The sequence below is a fragment of the Apodemus sylvaticus genome, chromosome 2 (assembly GCF_947179515.1).
Source record: "Apodemus sylvaticus chromosome 2, mApoSyl1.1, whole genome shotgun sequence".
NCBI lineage: Eukaryota > Metazoa > Chordata > Mammalia > Rodentia > Muridae > Apodemus > Apodemus sylvaticus.
Window position 1 is genome coordinate 112,882,538 of NC_067473.1, and position 19,667 is coordinate 112,902,204.

At 43.2% G+C, this 19,667-nt stretch overlaps 1 long non-coding RNA gene across 1 annotated transcript; it reads left to right on the forward strand.

Moving 5' to 3' along the window:
• The first annotated feature begins 13,501 nt into the window (after positions 1 to 13,501).
• Positions 13,502 to 19,058, forward strand: LOC127678809 (uncharacterized). The gene is made up of 2 exons (XR_007976628.1): positions 13,502 to 15,868; positions 15,963 to 19,058. It is a non-coding gene; the product is annotated as an uncharacterized LOC127678809 (long non-coding RNA).
• The last annotated feature ends 609 nt before the right edge of the window (positions 19,059 to 19,667 follow it).

Sequence of the window (19,667 nt, forward strand, 5' to 3'; positions counted from 1 at the left end):
AGTTAAGTCAGGACACGCTGTTAGGGTGGATACTAGAACACTGGTATCTGACATCTGGTCAATCTCTCTTCAGTCCCTCTCCCTCTCCCCCTCCTCCTCCTCTCTCTCTTCTCCCTTCCCCCTTTTCTTCTCTCCTCCCCCTCTCTTTCTCTCTCCCTAGTCTACCTCTATGTCTTATCTCACTCTGCTTCCTAGCCACAAAGAAATGAGTTTCCCCTGACCACATATGCTTTCCCAGCATGATACAAAGACTCTAGAACCCAAAGCAATACGTACTAAAGGCTCAAAAAAAAGTGAGCCAAAATGAACATTTCCTTTTTGTAAAATTGGTTTTCTCCAGTGATTTATTACAAGGATGGAATGTTAACTTGGACACGGTTATAGCCAAAAGATTTCTAAAACCAATGTCAAGAAATTTCTCAATTTTGTTTTCTTCTAGTATATTTACAGTTTGAGATACTATGTTCATATCTTTACTACGATACACTTGAGGTTGGGTTTTTCCTATAACTGTGAGATAGGGCCCGGTTTCATTCTCCTGCATATGAACATCCATTTTTCTCAGCCCTGTTGATTGAAGAGACTACCTTTTCTCCATCATGTGCTTTCTGGAACTTTTGTTGAAGATAAATTGACCACAGTGTGAGTGGTCAGATACAGCTTTCTAATCTGTTCTTTGAGTTGTATGTCTATTTTTTGCCTTTAACTTGCTATTTTGATCACTCCGTCTGTTGTGTTTTTAAATCAGGTAGCATGATGCCCCTCCAGCACTAATATCACTTGAGTTGCTTTGTCTATTCTGTTCCTCATTGGTTTCACACAAATTTTAAAAGCTGAAGAGGTAGAGACAAAAAACTTCCCTGGCTGAGGAGGGAAAGCCTGTCCTGTGTGTCACAGTGGCAGGGAAACCTCTATGGGCAACCCTTCCCAGACTGAACCTACTATTGAGAAGAAGTTTCTGTCATGATATATTCTCTCAGTTGGAGGCAGCTTGAAGATGGCATGATCCTTAGACAACATCCCATTCTTGATAGCATCCCTCTTTCAAGCTCATAGAGAAATCCTACATCCCTTGACTTACCCCACTGGCTTCCTCTCCCTGAAAATGATAAGGGTAAGACCAACTTCTGGCACTCACTGAACACCCAGATTTATCTAACTGATCTAGCTGGCCAGTCTGACAAACATTTCCCCTTTGTTGGTTTTTGGTTTTTGGTTTTTTGTTTATTTTTGCCAGAGGTTCATAGAACTCACACTCAGACACAAAATGCTGTTTACGTGCATGGGTTCTACATGCATGCTTCCAGCCCCGCCTCTGTGACTAGCCGTGAGATCTTAGGCATGCCACTTCATCCTCTCTCTGCACGCCAGTACCTTTCATGGGTATAAGGATGAAGTCATGGGCTTATCTTGTGGGACCAAGGGAAGAGCAAATGAATTTGTGCACATAAAGTAATTGTATTTCCTGGCCCTTAAGTGCCCAGCACTTTTAAGCTAATGTTATAATTCATTTTACGGTGTCATGAGAGTGTTTAACTATCACAGCATGAGCCATTCCACACATTACAGTGTTACCATTTCAGCTGCATAGACTTCCCATGCCGCTGGGCTGGGCTGCCATACAGAACACCACAGCTGGGTGTCTTAGCAAATAGACACTCACTTTCTCAAGTGTTGGACCTTAAAGTCCATGCTCAAGGTGCCAAAAATTTAACTCCTAGTAAAGGATCTCTTCCTAGCTTGCAGTCAGTTAGTTTTGTTTTGGTTTTGAGAGAGGGTCTTGCTTTGCAATCCTGGCTGGCCTGGAACTCACTATGCAGACCAAGCTGGCCTCCAACAATAGAGATTTGCCTGCCTCTACCTCCTCCTTGCTGGGATCAAAGGCGTGCATTCCACACCCAGCCTCTGTTTTCTTCTCACTGTGTCCTCACCTGGCTTTCCTCTGTGCATTCATGGAAGGAGAGAGTTCTCTGACACTTCATCCTCCTCATATCAGAATTGTGTAATCCTGTAAGAGCCCCAGTCTATTAAGGCCACACAAAACCTCATGATCTCATTTAACCTTGGTCACCTCCTTAAAGACTGTCTCCTGATGCAGCCACATGTCAAAGTAGTTTGTTAGGTTGAGGGGACAATTCTGCCCATAATGCACACTTTCCCAGAGTGACAGTCCAGCACATATCATTGTCTGAAAACTTTAACACAAGCCGTGATGCCCTGCCCCTCAAGCCTCCAGCACTGTCATCCACTGCTGCGATCCTGACCTTCCTGATTCCTCCACCTCTCATTCTTCTCCAGGAATGCACTGGGTCCTACCAACACTTCTTCCCTTGGTTCAGTGCTAGGACACCTTATAAAAAGAATGGGCTGAGGTGAGAACTCACCCTCATCAGGAGTGTGGCTAAAATTTCTTCAGGAAGACATAAACGATGTCTACCCCTCTGCCTAAGGTCTACTGGCAAGTCATGGCGCAATTCCACCAAAGTTAGAGAACATAGGTACGGTGTTACCTACAGGGCTGTGGTTGCTTCTCCCCAAAAGGACACCAAGAAGTATTTATTCAACAGGGATGATGGCTTCCCATAGCTTCATGCGTGAAGTCCCCTCCCAGTTTCCTCCCCAGCCTATATGCCCTAGCCTCTCTCTTAAGACAGCAGTGCATACAGCAGGTAGGAGGGAGGGAACTTGTGACCCTCCCCACCCCTCTGTGAGAGGTACAGTCAACAAATCACACTGGAATAATACTTCCCATTTGAGCAGAGCAGGGTACCCGGACAGTAGTTTGCTTGGGGAATAGCCGTGTACAACAGGAGTGGGATAGGCTCCTGACAGTCCTCGTTTGTCTAACTGCTGGACGAACTCCGAGTCACACAAAATGTTTATATGACCCCACCCCTACCTTCTATTTATCTTTAGTCAGAATCTCTCAGCCTCAACTTCCACATGAACAAAAATCAAAAGGGATGTACCATTTAGGAAACAGAGGAAATTACATTAGCAAACATGTGAAGTTACAGCTAGCCCAATAGCTCAAGCACCAGTTCACTCTTGCCATGTTTTTCAGCCATCCTTAGAGTATTTGCATCTTGTGTGTCCGTCCGTTGTGTATACTTATAAAGAGTGAATTGGAGGCTGTAAATCATAGCTTAGAGGTTAGGAGCAATGGCTGCCTTTGCAGAGGACAAGAGTTTGGTTCCCAGCACCCACGTGGGGGGCTCACAACTTTTTGTAACTATCTGCAGTGCAATCTGCTAACCTCTTCTGGCCTCCACAGACATTGAATGCACACAGTACACACACATACATGTACACATGCACATCAAATAAAAATAAATATTTTTTAAAGAGAAAATGTATAGTAGACTTGAACTGGAAATTTTTAAATCATCAACAATTACACTACCTTAATACAGTTATCCATATTTTGTGTTTCCTTACATTCTTTGGTTATATAAGTATATCTTAGGGCACTGCAATTAAGACCATGCATAAAATTTCACATCATTATGTTACTACAGTACTATCATTTCTATAATTAAAATTTCCATGACTACAAAATATTTTATCAAGGGAATTCAGTGGGATTTAATTAATCATCCTCTTATTTTGAATCGTTAATTTGGTTCTAACGTCTCCCTACTACAGAACAGTACAGCAACGAACAGTTTCATGTATCTTTTTTCCCCTCGTTCAGGCTTATTCCTCCTGGCTTATTCCCAGAAGTGGAATCTCTGTGTCAAAAATGTTTGTTCTTTTCAGAACTGCTGGTGATTTCTGCCATGTTGCCTCCCCACGTGATTTCACGTGTCACCGCTACCCGGTGGGGCATCTGTATGAGAGCTCTGACATTTTGTAAGGAACACTTGGTGCTCTCCAGTTCTAAGTGATTCATTATCTAAAGAAATCAGACCCCAAATGACCAACTCCCTCAGGCTGCTCGACGTGAAGGGAGAGGAAGAGAGCCTAGAGCTCTGATTTCACATCGTAGCCCCTCCAAAACCCTTCTCCAGAATGTGATGTCCAATTGCCTCTCCTTGTCTATCGATAGCCTTTCTCTCTATGCCAATCACGAATTCTCACTGAATCTGGGCACAGTCTGTCTTGTTAATCAATTGAACATGGTGGCTTCTGACTTGGGTTTTTTGATTGTTCATAATTCAGACACATTTCTGCTAGGCTCGATTCCAGGGGCAGAAAGATGCGAGAAGGAGCAGGTGGACAGCCCTCAGCACTGATGAGACCTCTGTGGGGGTCCTCAGATACCAGGAGCGGTGTGCTCACTCTGATTCCCTACCCTAGCAGACTGGCCATTGAAAGATGGGTTCGCCCCCAGCCAGATCCAGAGAAACTAATGGTTTTATTAACAATTAGTGTGGGGATGATGCACAAAACTAACAAATCCAATTTCCAAATGCATCACAGTGAAGAGGGACAGTCCCAGTCCGCCACTGGGTCCTAGAGGAGGAGGGTAGAAGTTTTCAGGTAGTGGCTCGGTAGGATGGTGAAAGTGGAAGCTAAAGGGTGTGGAACCTGAGTAGGTAGGGACAGGAGGGAGCGAGGAACTTCCCTGATGTACAAGGGACATGCTGAGGAGGGGTGGACTCTGGTGCTGAGGGAGGAGATAAGAGTAGAGCTTATCAGAGAAAACCCTTTGAGTCTGAAGACAAGGAAGGAATCTGTAACCATGGTTGTGCCTCCCTCTAGTGGCCAGGCAATGTGGTCCCTGCAGCTTTGTCAAGAGTCTGGGAGAGGTTGGTGCAAGGAACAGGGTCTGGGCAGGTCCTAGTTGAGATTCAAATCAGGGAAACGTGATACAGATGAACAGTGTTATAACCCAGGAAGGGAAACCTCTTCCAGAGACACCTCCCACAAGACAAGGGTGTGACTGTAACTACGATGAGATAGAGACAGAGACAGAGAGCAACCACAATATATTGGTAAGCTGTTGTTCTAGAACATTCGTGAGCATAGCCATTCCTAAGTGATCTTGGCCTGGCTTGAAATTAGAGGCAGAATCAAAGTAGGCAGAGTCCTGGTGCAGGAGGGGTGGCACAGGGGCAGAGAGGTCACACTTCTGCTGCGATCTGGGTTAATCATATAGGTGTGAGTCTCAAAGATCAATCTATGGAGCTACTCAACCTGCTTCTCACCGGCACCTGTGCACCACACTGGTGCTCCAGAGAGACCTAGGAGCCACGGTGTTGGTTCAGAGATGCTTAGATGTCCTGTGTGGCCCTCAACTCAACAGCTATAGGGATTTAGATGAGAAATATGCCCCCCAAATAAGTTGCCCCATGTGTGTCTCTCTGTCTCTTCTGTGCGTGTGTGTGTGTGTGTGTGTGTGTGCATGTGTATGTGTGCATACATGTGTGTTCATGTGTCAGTGTATTCAGAAGCCAAAGGGTGACTTCAGCCTTCATTCTTCCAGTGCCATCCACCTCATTTGGTTTGTTTATTCTCTTGTTTTATAATATCACAGGTTTTCACTAACCTGAAACATGCCAGGTAGGCTGGGCTAGTTGACCAGCAAGCTCCAAGGATGTGTCTGTCTCTGTCCACCCTCCTGGAATTACAGTGTGCACCACCATGCCTGGATTTTTTTTTCCAATGTGGGTTCTGAGGATTAAGCTCAGGTCTTCATGCTTGTAAGGCAAGCACTTTACCTACTGAGATTATGTGCCCAGCCCCACGTCTCTATCTTAGGCAAAATCTCTATCAATCATTCTCAATGGATGGTTATCATTCAATGGCAGAAACTCAGCAGACAATGTCTAGTCCCCAGCTGGTGTGCACTGCAGTGGGGACCGGGCAGAGAAAGCTAATCAGCTGAGAAGAAGCAGTTAGCACTCAGTTCCGTAATTTGCTTTGAGCCGCTCAAGTCGGCCATGACGTGATCATCCCTTAATCATCCCTTCCACCTGGAGAACAGCAACAGCAGCCCAGGCTGCTCAGCCATCCAGGCCACCTTTCTGGACATAGCATGGCAGCACGTCATAAAAATAAGCACATAAATAAATAAATTGAAGATTGTCTGCTTCCTTTTTTGTTGTTTTTTGTTTGGTTGGTTTTGTTTTTCTGGTTTTTCAAGACAGGGTTTCTCCGTGTAGCCTTGGTTGTCCTGGAACTCACTCTGTAGACCAGGCTGGCCTCAAACTCAGAAATCTGCCTGCCTCTGACTCCCAAGTGCTGGGATTAAAAGCATGTGCCACCACTGCCCGGCCTGTCTGCTTCCTTTTTAAAGGCTGCCCCCCGGGTTGTGGTGAGAACATACCTGTCAACTGATGGAGTCACTCATGAGATGTTTCTACCGTGCTCTAGACATTGATACTGTATCAGTTCAGGTGCATTGGTTGCAAACTAAAAAAAAAAAAAAAAAAAAAAAAAAACAGAGGGGGACTAGATAGGCGGCTTAGGAATTAAAAGCAAAGGGCCCTGCTGTGGTTCCCAGCATTCACATCATGGGCCGGCTTACCACTGCTTGTAACTGCAACTCCCAGGAACTGGAGCTTTTTGAGTGTCTTGGTACACGAGTATACAAACACACACACATACACACACACTTAAAAATAAATGTAAACCAGGTGTAGTGGCACATGCCTTTAATCCTACTACTTAGGAGGCAGAGGCAGGTGGATCTCTGTGAGTTCAAAGCCAACCTGTCTGCAAAGTGAGTTCCAGGACATCCAAGGCTACTCAGAGAAACTGTCTCTAAATAAATAAATAAATAAATAAATAAATAAATAAATAAATAAATAAATAAATAAATAAATCTTAAAATCTAAACTTTTTTTTAAAAAATCTATGATTAACGGTGGCTTAAATGATGAAGCTGTTTAACCATCTCACAGAACTAGAACTTGTGTGTTGTCAGGACTGGTTTGCAGCTCAATAATTCAAGTGGCATCACAGGATCTTCCCTCCTCTCCCTTTCTGCAGTCCTCCTGGATTCAAGATGGCTTCCACAGCCCCAAGTCACAGAACTTTACGTGACAGCCTTCTACAGAAGAAGGAAAGGATCAACCCTCAGGACTGCATAAAGCCAGCACACTGGCATGTCTTTATCTCAAAGCGTAGGATGTGGAGGCAGGAGGATCACAAATGTAAGGTCATCCTTGGCCACGTAGCAAGTTAGAAGTCAGCCAGAGCTCCATGGGACTGGGTCTCTAAAAGCAACAATAATAACAATTAATTCAGGGTCTGGGGATACAGTTAAGAGGTAGAATGTATGCTTAGCACATAAAAGGCCTTGGTACCATCTACAGCACATGATTAATTAAGTAATTAATTGTAAAGTTCAAACATAGGCCTTATTAGTTACTTAAAATATAAACCAATTTGCTAATTCCCAATTGCAAGAGCCTGGTAGGACCTGTTTGTTTGATTGATTGATTGATTGATTGATTGATTGTTTTAACAGGGTTCATGGGACCCTGCAGGAGCTTCACCCAGTCCAGATGAACTGTACCCAGCCATCTGAGCATGCTCTGCTTTTGAATCCCATGCACTTACATACAGTTTTCCATCTTCAAGAATGTCTTTCCAGCCACTGTATCCTAAATCCACCTGACGTCTCTTGCTCCTGTGAGGATTTTGATTGTGTCTAACAGGAAGTCCAAGCTGCATCTCACAGATCACCTGATGCCCAGCACCCGTCTGCTTGATGCCAGCCAGAAATTAAGCACGAGGGATGTCCTCAGAGATTGCTCCTTCTGAAAAATCCTGATCTAGGCAAAGGAAAGGGCTCCTTGAAACTTGTTTGCTGACACTCATGGTCGCTGCCTCACATTCATTAGTTTCATAGGTAATGCTTGAGAAAGTTAAAAAAAAAAAAAAAAAAAAAAAAAAACGTGCATCTCCTACAGATGCTCAGCCTAAGGTGCACCAGGTCACCTGAGAGACTTCTCCAAAAGAAATCCCCATGGCTTGGGTAGGAAAGCCCCTGCCCTGCTAGTCCAGGCCTGAGTCGGATCTCCGGGACCCATGAGGATAAAAGCCAGTGTGGTGAGATGGGCCTGACATCCCAGCACTGGAAAAAAAGAGAGATTGGAGCTCTGGGCCTTCGTGGTCAGCCAGACTAGCCAGTGACAGACACTGTCTCAGAAAAATAAATTAATAAAAATAGGTAGACATCATCCCCCTGGCCTCCACTCATACACGTAATGCACACAAGCAAGTAAATGAATACATACAAAAGTCGTAGGCCCTACCCTATACAGTCGCTGATCGAGCAGGTCTGGGTGGAGAAACTTTTTGTTTGTTTGTTTTTTTAATTTGTTTGTTTGCTTTCAACTGGGTAGAGCTCTAAGTTTTGCATTTTTTTCACAAGCTCCCAGGTGGTGCTGATGCTGCTGGGGTTCTTATTATTTATTTATTTTTATTGTGTGTGTGTGTGTGTGTGTGTGTGTGTGTGTTACTGTATGTGTTTATGTACAAGCACCAGGCATACACCTGGTATCAGAAGGGGGCTCCAGATCCCCTGAAACTGTAGTTGTAGGTGGTTGTGAGTGATGGAAACTGAGCCTGCGTCCTCAGAAAGATCATCTAGAGCTTTCGACCCCTAAGCCATCGCTCCTGCAGCAGCTGCTGGAAGCCTTTACCCACCAACCCAGTAAGCACTCAGGAAAAGAGGAAGAATGAAAGACAGATGCAAGCCACTTGGCCATTTAGATTTTACAGGCATTAGGAAAGTAAACCTTATTGTCATTTCTCAGAGGACACAGCTTGTGTGGGAGAAAGGATACAGGGTGGAATGGAATGACTGGTGCGTTATCTACAGGCTGTGGTTGACGGAGGGCCAGTCAGTAAGGGATCTCCCCCGTGGGGTTGCATCTTCAAAGCAGTGCATGAATGGAAGCTAGAGCAGCAAAGCAGAGTGCCTTGCAGGTGCGGCTGTGCATGAGCAGATGCCCATCGGACACCGTCACTGTGCACACGTTCAATTTAACCCCCCCCCCTTTTTTTTTAACAATCACTCAGTATGGCGGACTGTGCAGGGATAACGGAATATTTCCCACCCAGTGCCCAACCCACAGCAGCCCTGTTTTTCTCATGTTGAATCAAGACGGAGCATTGGCAACCCCACTGTCTCATCAGGCAGTTCAGGTCCCTTCAAGTTGCCATGGCAACAAAATACTCTCATCCCCTTTTTTTTTCTTACAAACTATTCAAAAGAATGAAATGTCATGCCACTAGGCTCTCTCTCATTTTTCAACTGAATTGCTTTGGAAACTGCATATTGTGAGGAGCAGGCTGAAGGTTCCTGAGGTTGAGCACCCTTTTGTAGGTAACCCTTGGCAGCCATCTATCTAACTCTCCTAAACTGAAGCAATGTCCGGCTCGGAAGCTCAGCTCCAGGAGAAGTTGACTTGAGCACACTAGGGTTTTTTCCATTCACTGTGACATTAGATGCTTCTGTGTTTTCTTGATGAGGAAAAAGGACCATGGTTTCCATACCAAATTTATTCCAGCCCTGTGCCATATCACCTTGCTCAACAGAAGTCCTCAAAGAAAACTAAAGCACTAATTACAAAGCAAAGATGAAAGAGATCTTGGTAGTGTGGAGTCTCTTCGGCCCAATCACGTGCTTGTGACTTTTTTTTTTTTTTTTTTTTTTTTTTTTTTTTTGGTTTTTTGAGACAGGGTTTCTCTGTGTAGCCCTGGCTGTCCTGGAACTCACTCTGTAGACCAGGTTGGCCTCAAACTCAGAAATCTGCCTGCCTCTGCCTCTGCCTCTGCCTCTGCCTCTGCCTCTGCCTCTGCCTCTGCCTCTGCCTCCCAAGTGCTGAGATTGGCAGATACCATAAGGAAAGGTGTTGGGGGAATAGAGTCAATTCTCTTTTGCTTTAAGAAAAACTTCAAAGTTTTGTCATTCAACCCCACTCTGAGCAAGGCTCAGGAGATATCACACACACGTGCACACACACACACACACATACACACACCAAAATCTACATTATTTGTGAGCTGCTGGAGTGGTGAAAGGGCCAGTCCTGCAGATCCAAGGCTGCAGGGTCACCATGACACAAGGCAGCAACAGGATAAGTCCCTGTGAGTGTCCAATACTGATGCTATGATAGAAGCCAGAAACCTCAAACCAGACCAACAACTCATAGCAATGAACATTTGCAAGTGAAGATGTGTGGACAGAGAGGTATACTGTGGGACAGTCATACTGTGGCACACTATAGCTTCCACCATGAGATGTTTTCTTTGCTTTGTTTTGTTTATTTTTGTTTGTTTATATGTTTTTTATTTTCTTTGTGTGGGGGAGGTTGCAAGGGCAGAAATCAGATACAGGGGGCTGGGAAGATGAGTGGGACAGGGGTGCATGACTCACAAAGAACCAATCAAAAGTCAAAAGCAACAATAACAAAAAAGTCAGCCAGCATGGGGGATGGGCATCTAAAACAAAAGGAAGCAAATACACCCAAGAGGAGTAGACAGCATAATCAAACTCAGGGCCAAAATCAACCAAATACAAACAAAAAGAACTATACAAAGAATCAACAAAACCAGGAGCTGGTTCTTTGAGAAAATCAACAAGATAGGTAAACCCTAAGCCAGACTAACCAGAGGGCTCAGAGGCAGTATCCAAATTAATAAAATCAGAAATGAAAAGAGAGACATAACAACAGAAACTGGAAATTCAAAAAAAAAATCATCAGATCCTACAAAAGCTTATACTCAACAAAATTGGAAACTGTGGTTGAAATGGACAGTTTTTTAGACACAAACCAGACACCAATGTTAAAACAACAGTTTTAAAACAACAGAGGATCAGATAAACAATCTAAATAGTCCCATAAGCCCTGAGGAAATGGAAGCAGTCATTAACAGTCTCCCAACCAAAAAAAGCCCAGGACCAGATGGGTTTGGTGGAGGATTCTATCACATCTTCAAAGAAGAGCTAATACCAATACTCTTCAAACTATTCCACAAAATAGAAACACAAGGAACACTACTCAATTCATTCTATGAAGCCACAATAATGCTTATACCTAAACCAAACAAAGAACAAACAAGGAAAGATAACTTCAGAGCAATTTCCCATATGAACATTGATGCAAAAATACTAAATAAAATTATTGCCAACCGAATCCAAGAATATTTCCAAAAGATAATTCACCATGATTAAGTAGGCGTCATCCCAGGGATGCAGGGATCATTAAATATACAGAAATCCATCAATGTAATCCATTACATAAACAAACTCAAAGAAAAAAAGCCACATGATCATTTCATTAGATGCTGAAAAGGCATTTGACAAAATTCAGCATCCCTTCATGTTAAAAGTCTTGGAGAGATCAGGAATTCAAGGCCCATACCTAAACAAGTAAATGGAGTATACAGCAAACCAGTAGCCAACATCAAACTAAATGGAGAAAAACTTGAAGCAATTGCACTAAAATCGGGGACCAGATAAGGCTGCCCACTCTCTTCCTATCATCTCAATAATAGTGCTTGAAGTTCTAGCTAGAGAAATTAGACAACAAAAGGAGGTCAAAGGTATACAAATTGGAAAGGAAGAAGTAAAAATATCACTATTTGCAGATGATATGATAGTATACTTAAGCGACCCCAAAAATTCCACCAGAGAACTCTTAAAGCTGATAAACAATTTCAGCAAAGTGGCTAGATATAAAATTATCTCAAACAAATCAGTAACCCTCCTCTACTCAAAAGGCTAAACAAGCTGAGAAAGAAATTAGGGAGATGACACCCTTCACAATAGTCACAAATAATATTACATACCTTGGTGTGACTCTAACCAAGCAAGTAAAAGATCTGTATGACAAGAACTTCAAGTCTCTGAAGAAAGAAATCGAAGATCTCAGAAGATGGAAAGATCTCCCATGCTCATGAATTAGCAGGATTAATATAGTAAAAATGGCCATCTTGCTGAAAGCAATCTACAGATTCAGTGCAATCCCCATCAAGATTCCAAATCAATTTTTCATAGAGCTAGAAAGAGCAATCTACAGATTCATTTGGAATAACAAAAACCCAGTATAGTGAAAATTTTCTCCACAACAAAAGAACTTCTGGGGGAATCACCACCCCTGACCTCAAGCTGTACTACAGAGCAATAGTGAAAAAAAAATCTGTATGGTTTTGATACAGTGACAGGCAGGTAGATCAATGGAATAGAACTGAAGACTCAGAAATGAACCCATACATCTATGGTCACTAATATTTGACAAAGGAGCTAAAAACATCCAGTGGGGGAAAAAGGCAGCATTTTTAACAAATGGTGCTGGATCAACTGGAGGTCAGCATGTAGAGAAATGCAACTCAACCCATTCTTATGTCCTTTTACAAAGCTCAAGTCCAAGTGGATCAAGGACTTCCACATAAAACCAGATACACTGAAGCTTATAGAGGAGAAAGTGGGGAAGAGCCTTGAACACAGGGGAAATTTTCCTGAACAGAACACCAATGGCTTATGTTCTAAAAACAAGAATCAAATGGGACCTTATAAAATTGCAAAGCTTCTGTAAGGCAAAGGACACTGTCAATAGGACAAAATGGCAACCAACAGATTAGGAAAAGATCTTTACCAATCCTATATCCGATAGAGTTCTAATATCCAGTGTATACAAATAACTCAAGAAGTTAGTCTCCAGAGAGTCAAATAACCCTATTAAAAATGGGGTACAGAGCTAAATAGAATTCTCAACTGAGGAAACTCAATGGCTGTGAAGTACCTAAAGAAATGTTCAACATCCTTAGTTATCAGGGAAATGCAAATCAAAACAACTCTGAGATTCCACCAGTCAGAATGGCTAAGATGAAAAACTCAAGGGACAGCAGATGCAGATGATGGAGAAAGAGGACCACTCCTCCACTGTTGGTGGGATTGCAAGCTGGTAAAACCACTCTGGAAATCAGTTTGGCAATTTCTCTGAAAATTAGACATAGTACTACCTGAGGACCCAGCTATACCACTCCTGGGCATATACTCAGAAGATGCTCCAACATGTAATAAGGACACATGTTCCACTATGTTCATAGGTGTCTTATTTATAATAGCCAGAAGCTGGAAAGAACCAAGATGTCCTTCAACAGAGGAATGGATACAGAAAATGTGGTATATTTACACAATGGAGTACTACTCAGCTATTAAAAACAATGAATTTTTGAAATTCTTAGGCAAACGGATAGAACTAAAAAGTGTCATCCTGAATGAGGTAACCCAATCAACAAAAGAACACACATGGTATGCACTCGCTGATAAGTGGTTATTATCCCAAAAGCTCAGAATAAACAAGATACAATTCACAAGCCACATGAAGCTCAAGAAGAAGGAAGACCAAAGTGTGGATGCTTCGGTTTTTCTGAGAAAGGTAACAAAATACTCACAGGAGCAATTATGGAGACAAAGTGTGGGGCAGAGACTGAAGGAAAGGCCATCCACAGACTGTCCTACCTGGAGATTCATCCTATAAACAGTCCCAACACTATTATGGATGCCAGGAAGTGTTTGCTGAAAGGAGCCTGTGGCGATCCACACCAAACGCCATTACAAGATGGCGCCGAGGAGTGCAGTAAACATCTCATTTTGGCCTTTGTCCCAGCATAAGTCTGCCTGGCAACAGCAAGCAGCCTATCCCAGCCTGACTAGCTTATCTATAGTAGAAACATCCTGTCCTGCCTATATATGCCGCTCCCTTTCCTTCTCCCTCGCCTCTCATCTTCAACTCTCCATTAATCCATCGGTACTCCAATAAAAGTGTGATAAGAGAAGAATCCTCGTGTCGGTGGTCTTCTTCCCTGCCGGTCAGGGGGGCTCGCCACAGCTGGTGCCGAAACCCGGGAAGTAGGTCCAGTGGACACGTCTGAGGGGCCCAAGAAGGATTCAGAACTCTACACATGGAGTGAGTAAGTCTCCCCAAGTAAGTAGTATGTGGCTCGACTACCCTGCTGACCCTTTGATGTTTGCTGGATTTTTTCTCTGTGCAGTCGTGGTGATTCTTCTGTGCTGTTTTTGGCTTCGTTGCCATAAACCTGGCGAGGAGTGCCTTTGTTGGATTTAAAAAAACGAAAGTAAGACCGCAATAGATAAAGCGGCATTTCTCGCTGTACTGTAAGTCCCTCGTAGATAAGTGGGCAGTGTGGGCAACAACTTGGGGGCTGGACCTGGCACCTGTGACTTTGCAGCCCTTATACAGGGTCTGCTAAAGCAGAGAGGACTGAAGATATCACCGCGCACAGTAGAAACTATAGTGAAGGATATTGATAAGGCAGCGCCGTGGTTCGCTGTTTTGGGTGATTTTAACCTCGACTGCTGGGAAAAGTTAGGAGAAGACCTTGAAAGAGCAAAACAGGAGGATAGAATTGGCCGAGGATCAATTCCTTTATGGAAGCTGGTCCATTCGTGCCTCAAGGACAGTAAGAACATGGAGCTGATTAAGCAGGGGCGCAAAGTTTTGGCTTCGCAACAGGATAGTCTCTTGGAAGCGGAGTCAAAAGGGGAGGAAGACAGGCCTGCAAAATACAACAGAAATAAAAGGGAAAAGAAAAGAAAAATAAAACAAGGGGAAAGTAAAAAGGAACCCCTATATCCAGTTCTGGAAGAGTTTGCAAACTTAGAAATTTCAGATGATTCGGTAGTAGAAGGATTGTCGGAGGAGGACAAGGAGGAGCTTGAAGAAACTGCTGCAGAGTATGAGAGCAATCGTTATGGGCGGTAGCCAATTTTGAACAAAGCCAGAGTAGGCGCGGGACCAGTGGCCCGTATCGCCCTTCCGGTGGTTTATTCGATATAATTTATTTACATTTCAAATGATTTTCCTTTTTCTAGCCCCCTTCTCTTCCCCTGTCCTCCTTTTAAAAGCAGCTTTTTGCTAGCCTGCGTGGTTATTTGGGAAAGCAAGAGCTTGCTTTAAGTATAGCCCTCTTAAAGGAGCTCCACGGAGAGCTAGATCACACCTGAGGAATTTATGCAGCCTATTCGAGCTAAATTCTTTAGAAGAAAAAATTTATTCTTTAAAAGTCAGAGACAGTTAAAACGGCCGGACAAAGAAAATCCTGGGCTCTCCCCCCTCCTACCTCTCTCTACAAGGTCACTGTGTTTTTCTCTACAAGGTCACTGTGTTTTTCTTCCCTTCTCTGGCAGAACTCCCAGAAGAAAAGAAGATAAGAGGTTAACTCTTAAACAAGAGAAAAAGCAGGTTTCTGAAAAGCAGTTTTTTCATGTATAAGACATAGTATTAAAAGTATAATAATAATAATAATAATAATAATAATAACGGTTAAAAGCTAATTTTAAAACTTTCCAGGAAACAGAAGAAAATGGGAGACGTCCTATTTTCTCTCTGAATCCTTATGGAGATATTATTACTTCTGGTTAAGGTATTTGTATCTCTTTGGGACATTAAGTTCCATTTCTGTCTGTTGCGTATTTTTGGTGCACCAAAAACTTGTCTATATGTGTGTCAATTTATGTTGTCTATTGTTTGAGTGGCTGAATGATTGTTGTGTTTATGTTATGTGTTAAAAAGAAAACATAAAATGGTAAAAAGGGGGTGTTATTTACTGGCAGTCCTGTCAGTCTGCAATTTACACAGAAGAAGATGATTAAAGGAGCTTCACATACTTTTTAAGAGACCAGCAGTCTCAAACTTAATGGTTAATTCTCTTGGGAAAAATTTCTACTGTGGTGATGGTTGGGTTCAAGGTGTTTTATTCCCCTGAAATTACAGCTGGAAAAATATATATATTTGGTTTAAATTAATGAGATTTGTGTAATTGCTTCATCCTTATTTCTAATTGGTCTTAAAGGTATAAATGTTTTACATGCCTTGACTATAGAATATTGATTCATAAGTTATTGGACATGATTCAAAAGAAAATATAATGGTAACAAAAGGTAAGTAGATCTATAAAACATTAATAAGGCTATATAGAAATTATAAAGGCATTAAAATTCGGTCTTAGATTCATACCAAATATTGACACAAGAGGCTAGAGTCAAGGCTTACAAGATACAGTGTTGTTTCGCTTCAAAGAAAAGGAGAAAATTGCTTTATGCATTTTGTCTACCTTTTTGCAGCCTACAGGCCTGCTATGGCAAGAAGGTCCCTTGTTGTGGGTGCATCCTAGAGCCTCACCAGCAAAATCTATTGATCATTACTCTACTGCAATTACAAAATTGACCCTTCTAGAGATACAACAATGCCTACAGTTTTTTGAGAAGAATCTTACATCACTGATTATTTCCTATACTGCCTCTCAGGTGCAGATTTTGTGCAGAACAATTAATGATTGGGTCATATTGCACTGCTGTTTTGATGGATTAATAGATAATCATTATCCCAGATATCCTTTGCTTTCATTTTTTAAGGAACATCCTGCGGTGTTTCCAAAAGTAACTGCACAAGCACCCTTACCAGGTGCCCCCAATATATTTACAGATGGATCAAAAATAGGCTGTGGAGCTTGTATGATCGAGCACAATGAGCCGGTTTTGTGCCAATATCAGCCTGGCTCCTCACAGGTGGTTAAATTACAAATTATGTTAAAAGTTTTCAAATAATGCTCCTTTCAATTTCAAATTTTGGCAGCTACATCCAATGATTGGGCGATTTTAGTTACCTCCTTTGCTGGACAGATTAACAATCATTATCCAAAGCATCCAATTTTGCAATTTGCCCTGAGTCAGGCTGTAGTATTTCCACGAGTGACATCCAGAAATTCACTCCCAGATGGAATCATGGTATATACTGATGGATAAAAAACTGGTATAGGTGCTTATGTAGTTAATTGCAAGGTAGTATCTAAACAATATAATGAAATCTCATCTCAAATTGTGGAATGTTTAGTAGTACTAGAGGTTCTTGAGACCTTCCCAGGACTGCTTAATATTGTGTCTGATTCTTCTTATGTAGTTAATGCAGTTAACCTTCTTGAGAAAGCTGGGATAATAAAGTCCTCCAGCAGAGTTGCTAATAATTTTCAACAAATACAATTTGTATTAGTGAATAGAAGATTCCCTGTTTATATTACTCATGTCAGAGCACACTCGGGCCTCCCTGGTCCTATGTCGCTAGGAAATGAATTGGCGGATAAAGCCACCAAGATCGTGGCTATTGCACTGTTTTCCTAGACAGAAGCTGCAAAAGAATTTCATAAGTGCTTTCATGTGATGGCTGAAACCTTACGTCACCGTTTTTCAATGATTAGAAAAGAAGCTAGAGAAATAGTTACCCAATGTCAAAATTGTTGTCAATTTTGCCTGTGCCTCACATGGGAATTAACCCACGGGGAATTCGACCACTAATACTTCAATATTTGCATGTTTCTATTGATACATACTCTGGCATTATGTATGCTATACCTCTAACAGGAGAAAAGGCCTCACATGTAATTCAACATTGCCTCGAGGCATAGAGTGCTTGGGGCAAACCCAGACTCCTCAAGACAGACAATGGACCAGCATATACTTTTCAAAAATTTTCGACAGTTTTGCAGTCAAATGGATGTGATTCATTTAACTGGCCTCCCATATAATCCCCAAGGGCAAGGTATTGTGAAACGCGCCCACCACACTCTTAAATCTTACTTAATTAAACAAAAAGGGGGAATAGCTGAACATGCTACCCCACGAGAAAGAACATCTCTAGCTCTCTTTACACTTAATTTCTTAAATCTTAAAGAGTCCAATACAACTGCCGCCGACAGGCACGTAAATTCAGTTCTATCTCCTTGCATGCACGTCATGTGGAAGGATGTGCTGGACAATAACTGGTATGGACCGGATCCTGTGATTCAGAGATCCAGGGGAGCTGTTTGTGTTTTTCCACAGGACCGAGCTGATCCGATCTGGGTTCCAGAGAGGCTGACTCGCCGAGTTGAAAGCCCAAGAGAGGAGGATTCGAATCCCAGTGACAAAGATGTGGAGAAGAATAATGATGCTGTGGTGGCTGATTCACCTGACGATCGCCAGTGAAAGTTATTTTTGGTCTTTTTCTCGCACGTGGCCAATACCAGTGCCTGTGCATAATGAATCCAATGTTTTTCCTCAATTTTACTCCACCCGTTGCCATTACGGGGTACCCTGTAAATCTAAAGACCAGATCGATCTGAAAATGCAAGTTTTTAACCAGACTCGAGTTCCTTTGGCAGGAACACTTTGTTTTTACTGTCTGCCGCGGGCTGGTATTACTGTTATAGTTGGTCTGTAAGCTCAGAACCCAAAGTAATGAGACGAAGTGGTCATTGCGCAGGCACTTGCGGCTCTGGAGAATAGAACCTCCGCAGAAGTATGGCTGCCTATCCTGAGGCAATAGAAAGCCGGTCCAAACAGCTCTTGCACGCCTGGAGTTTAGCTCATTGCACATGGCAGAGTGTCTGGACTAGCGCCTGGGAAGGTTGTTGAACGAGGTATCGCATGGAGGTTAAAATTACCTCCAGGAGGCATATCGTCCAGCATAGGGGTTGCCTGCCCAAGTCTCCCCTCTCCCAACAAAACGGCAGAGGACAGGTCGAGGATACCCCGGATGTGGCAAGGAGTCTAGGGGATATCCCCGTACATGGTCTAACATGATTTAATTACCAACAGGGAGGGACGATCTCTGTCTCCACCTTCTAACCAGGTTACCTGTTAGCCCTCATAGCACAAAATGGCGCCTACTTCCTGTTTTTGTTGAGCCAAATACAGGCCGAGTGCACATGCATGCCCACCACTGAGTCTCTGCCTATGAGATGATGAGTCACAGCCAACCAGGGTATGCCACGTCCAAGGCGGGAGAATTTTTTGTTCTGGCCTTCTGGCCTAGTACCTTGTTCAAACAAAAGAAAAGGGGGAAGTGTGGCGATCCACACCAAACGCCATTACAAGATGGCGCCGAGGAGTGCAGTAAACATCTCATTTTGGCCTTTGTCCCAGCATAAGTCTGCCTGGCAACAGCAAGCAGCCTATCCCAGCCTGACTAGCTTATCTATAGTAGAAACATCCTGTCCTGCCTATATATGCCGCTCCCTTTCCTTCTCCCTCGCCTCTCATCTTCAACTCTCCATTAATCCATCGGTACTCCAATAAAAGTGTGATAAGAGAAGAATCCTCGTGTCGGTGGTCTTCTTCCCTGCCGGTCAGGGGGGCTCGCCACAGGAGCCTATTATGGCTGTCTCCTGATGGGCCCTGCCAGAGCCTTACAGACACAGAGACAGATGCTAGCAGCCAACCATTGGACTGAGCATGGGGTCCCCAATGAAGGAGTTGGAGGGAGAACTGGAGGAGCTGAAGGGGTTTGCAGCCTAATAGGAAGAATTATGATGTCAGCCAACCAGACCCCCCAGGGAACTCAGGGACTAAGTCATCAAACAAGGGGTACGCATGGTTCCAACCGCATTTGTGGCAGAGGAACATCTTGTCAGGCATCAGTGGGAGGAACAGTCCTTGGTCCTATGAAGGCTCAATAGATGCCCCAGAGTGGGGAAATTGTGGGGGGGGGGGGGGTTAGGTGGATGTGTGTTGGGTGGAGGGGCATCTTCACAGAGGCAGCGGGAGGGAGTAGGGGTTGGGGGTTTTCTGGGAGTGAGAGAAACTGGAAAAGAATATAACATTTGAAGTGTAAGTGAATATATTCAATAAAAAAATAAATAAATAATCCAGAAAATCACTATGTTAGTTAGGGGTACTATAACTGCAACCCTATAACCAAAACCCC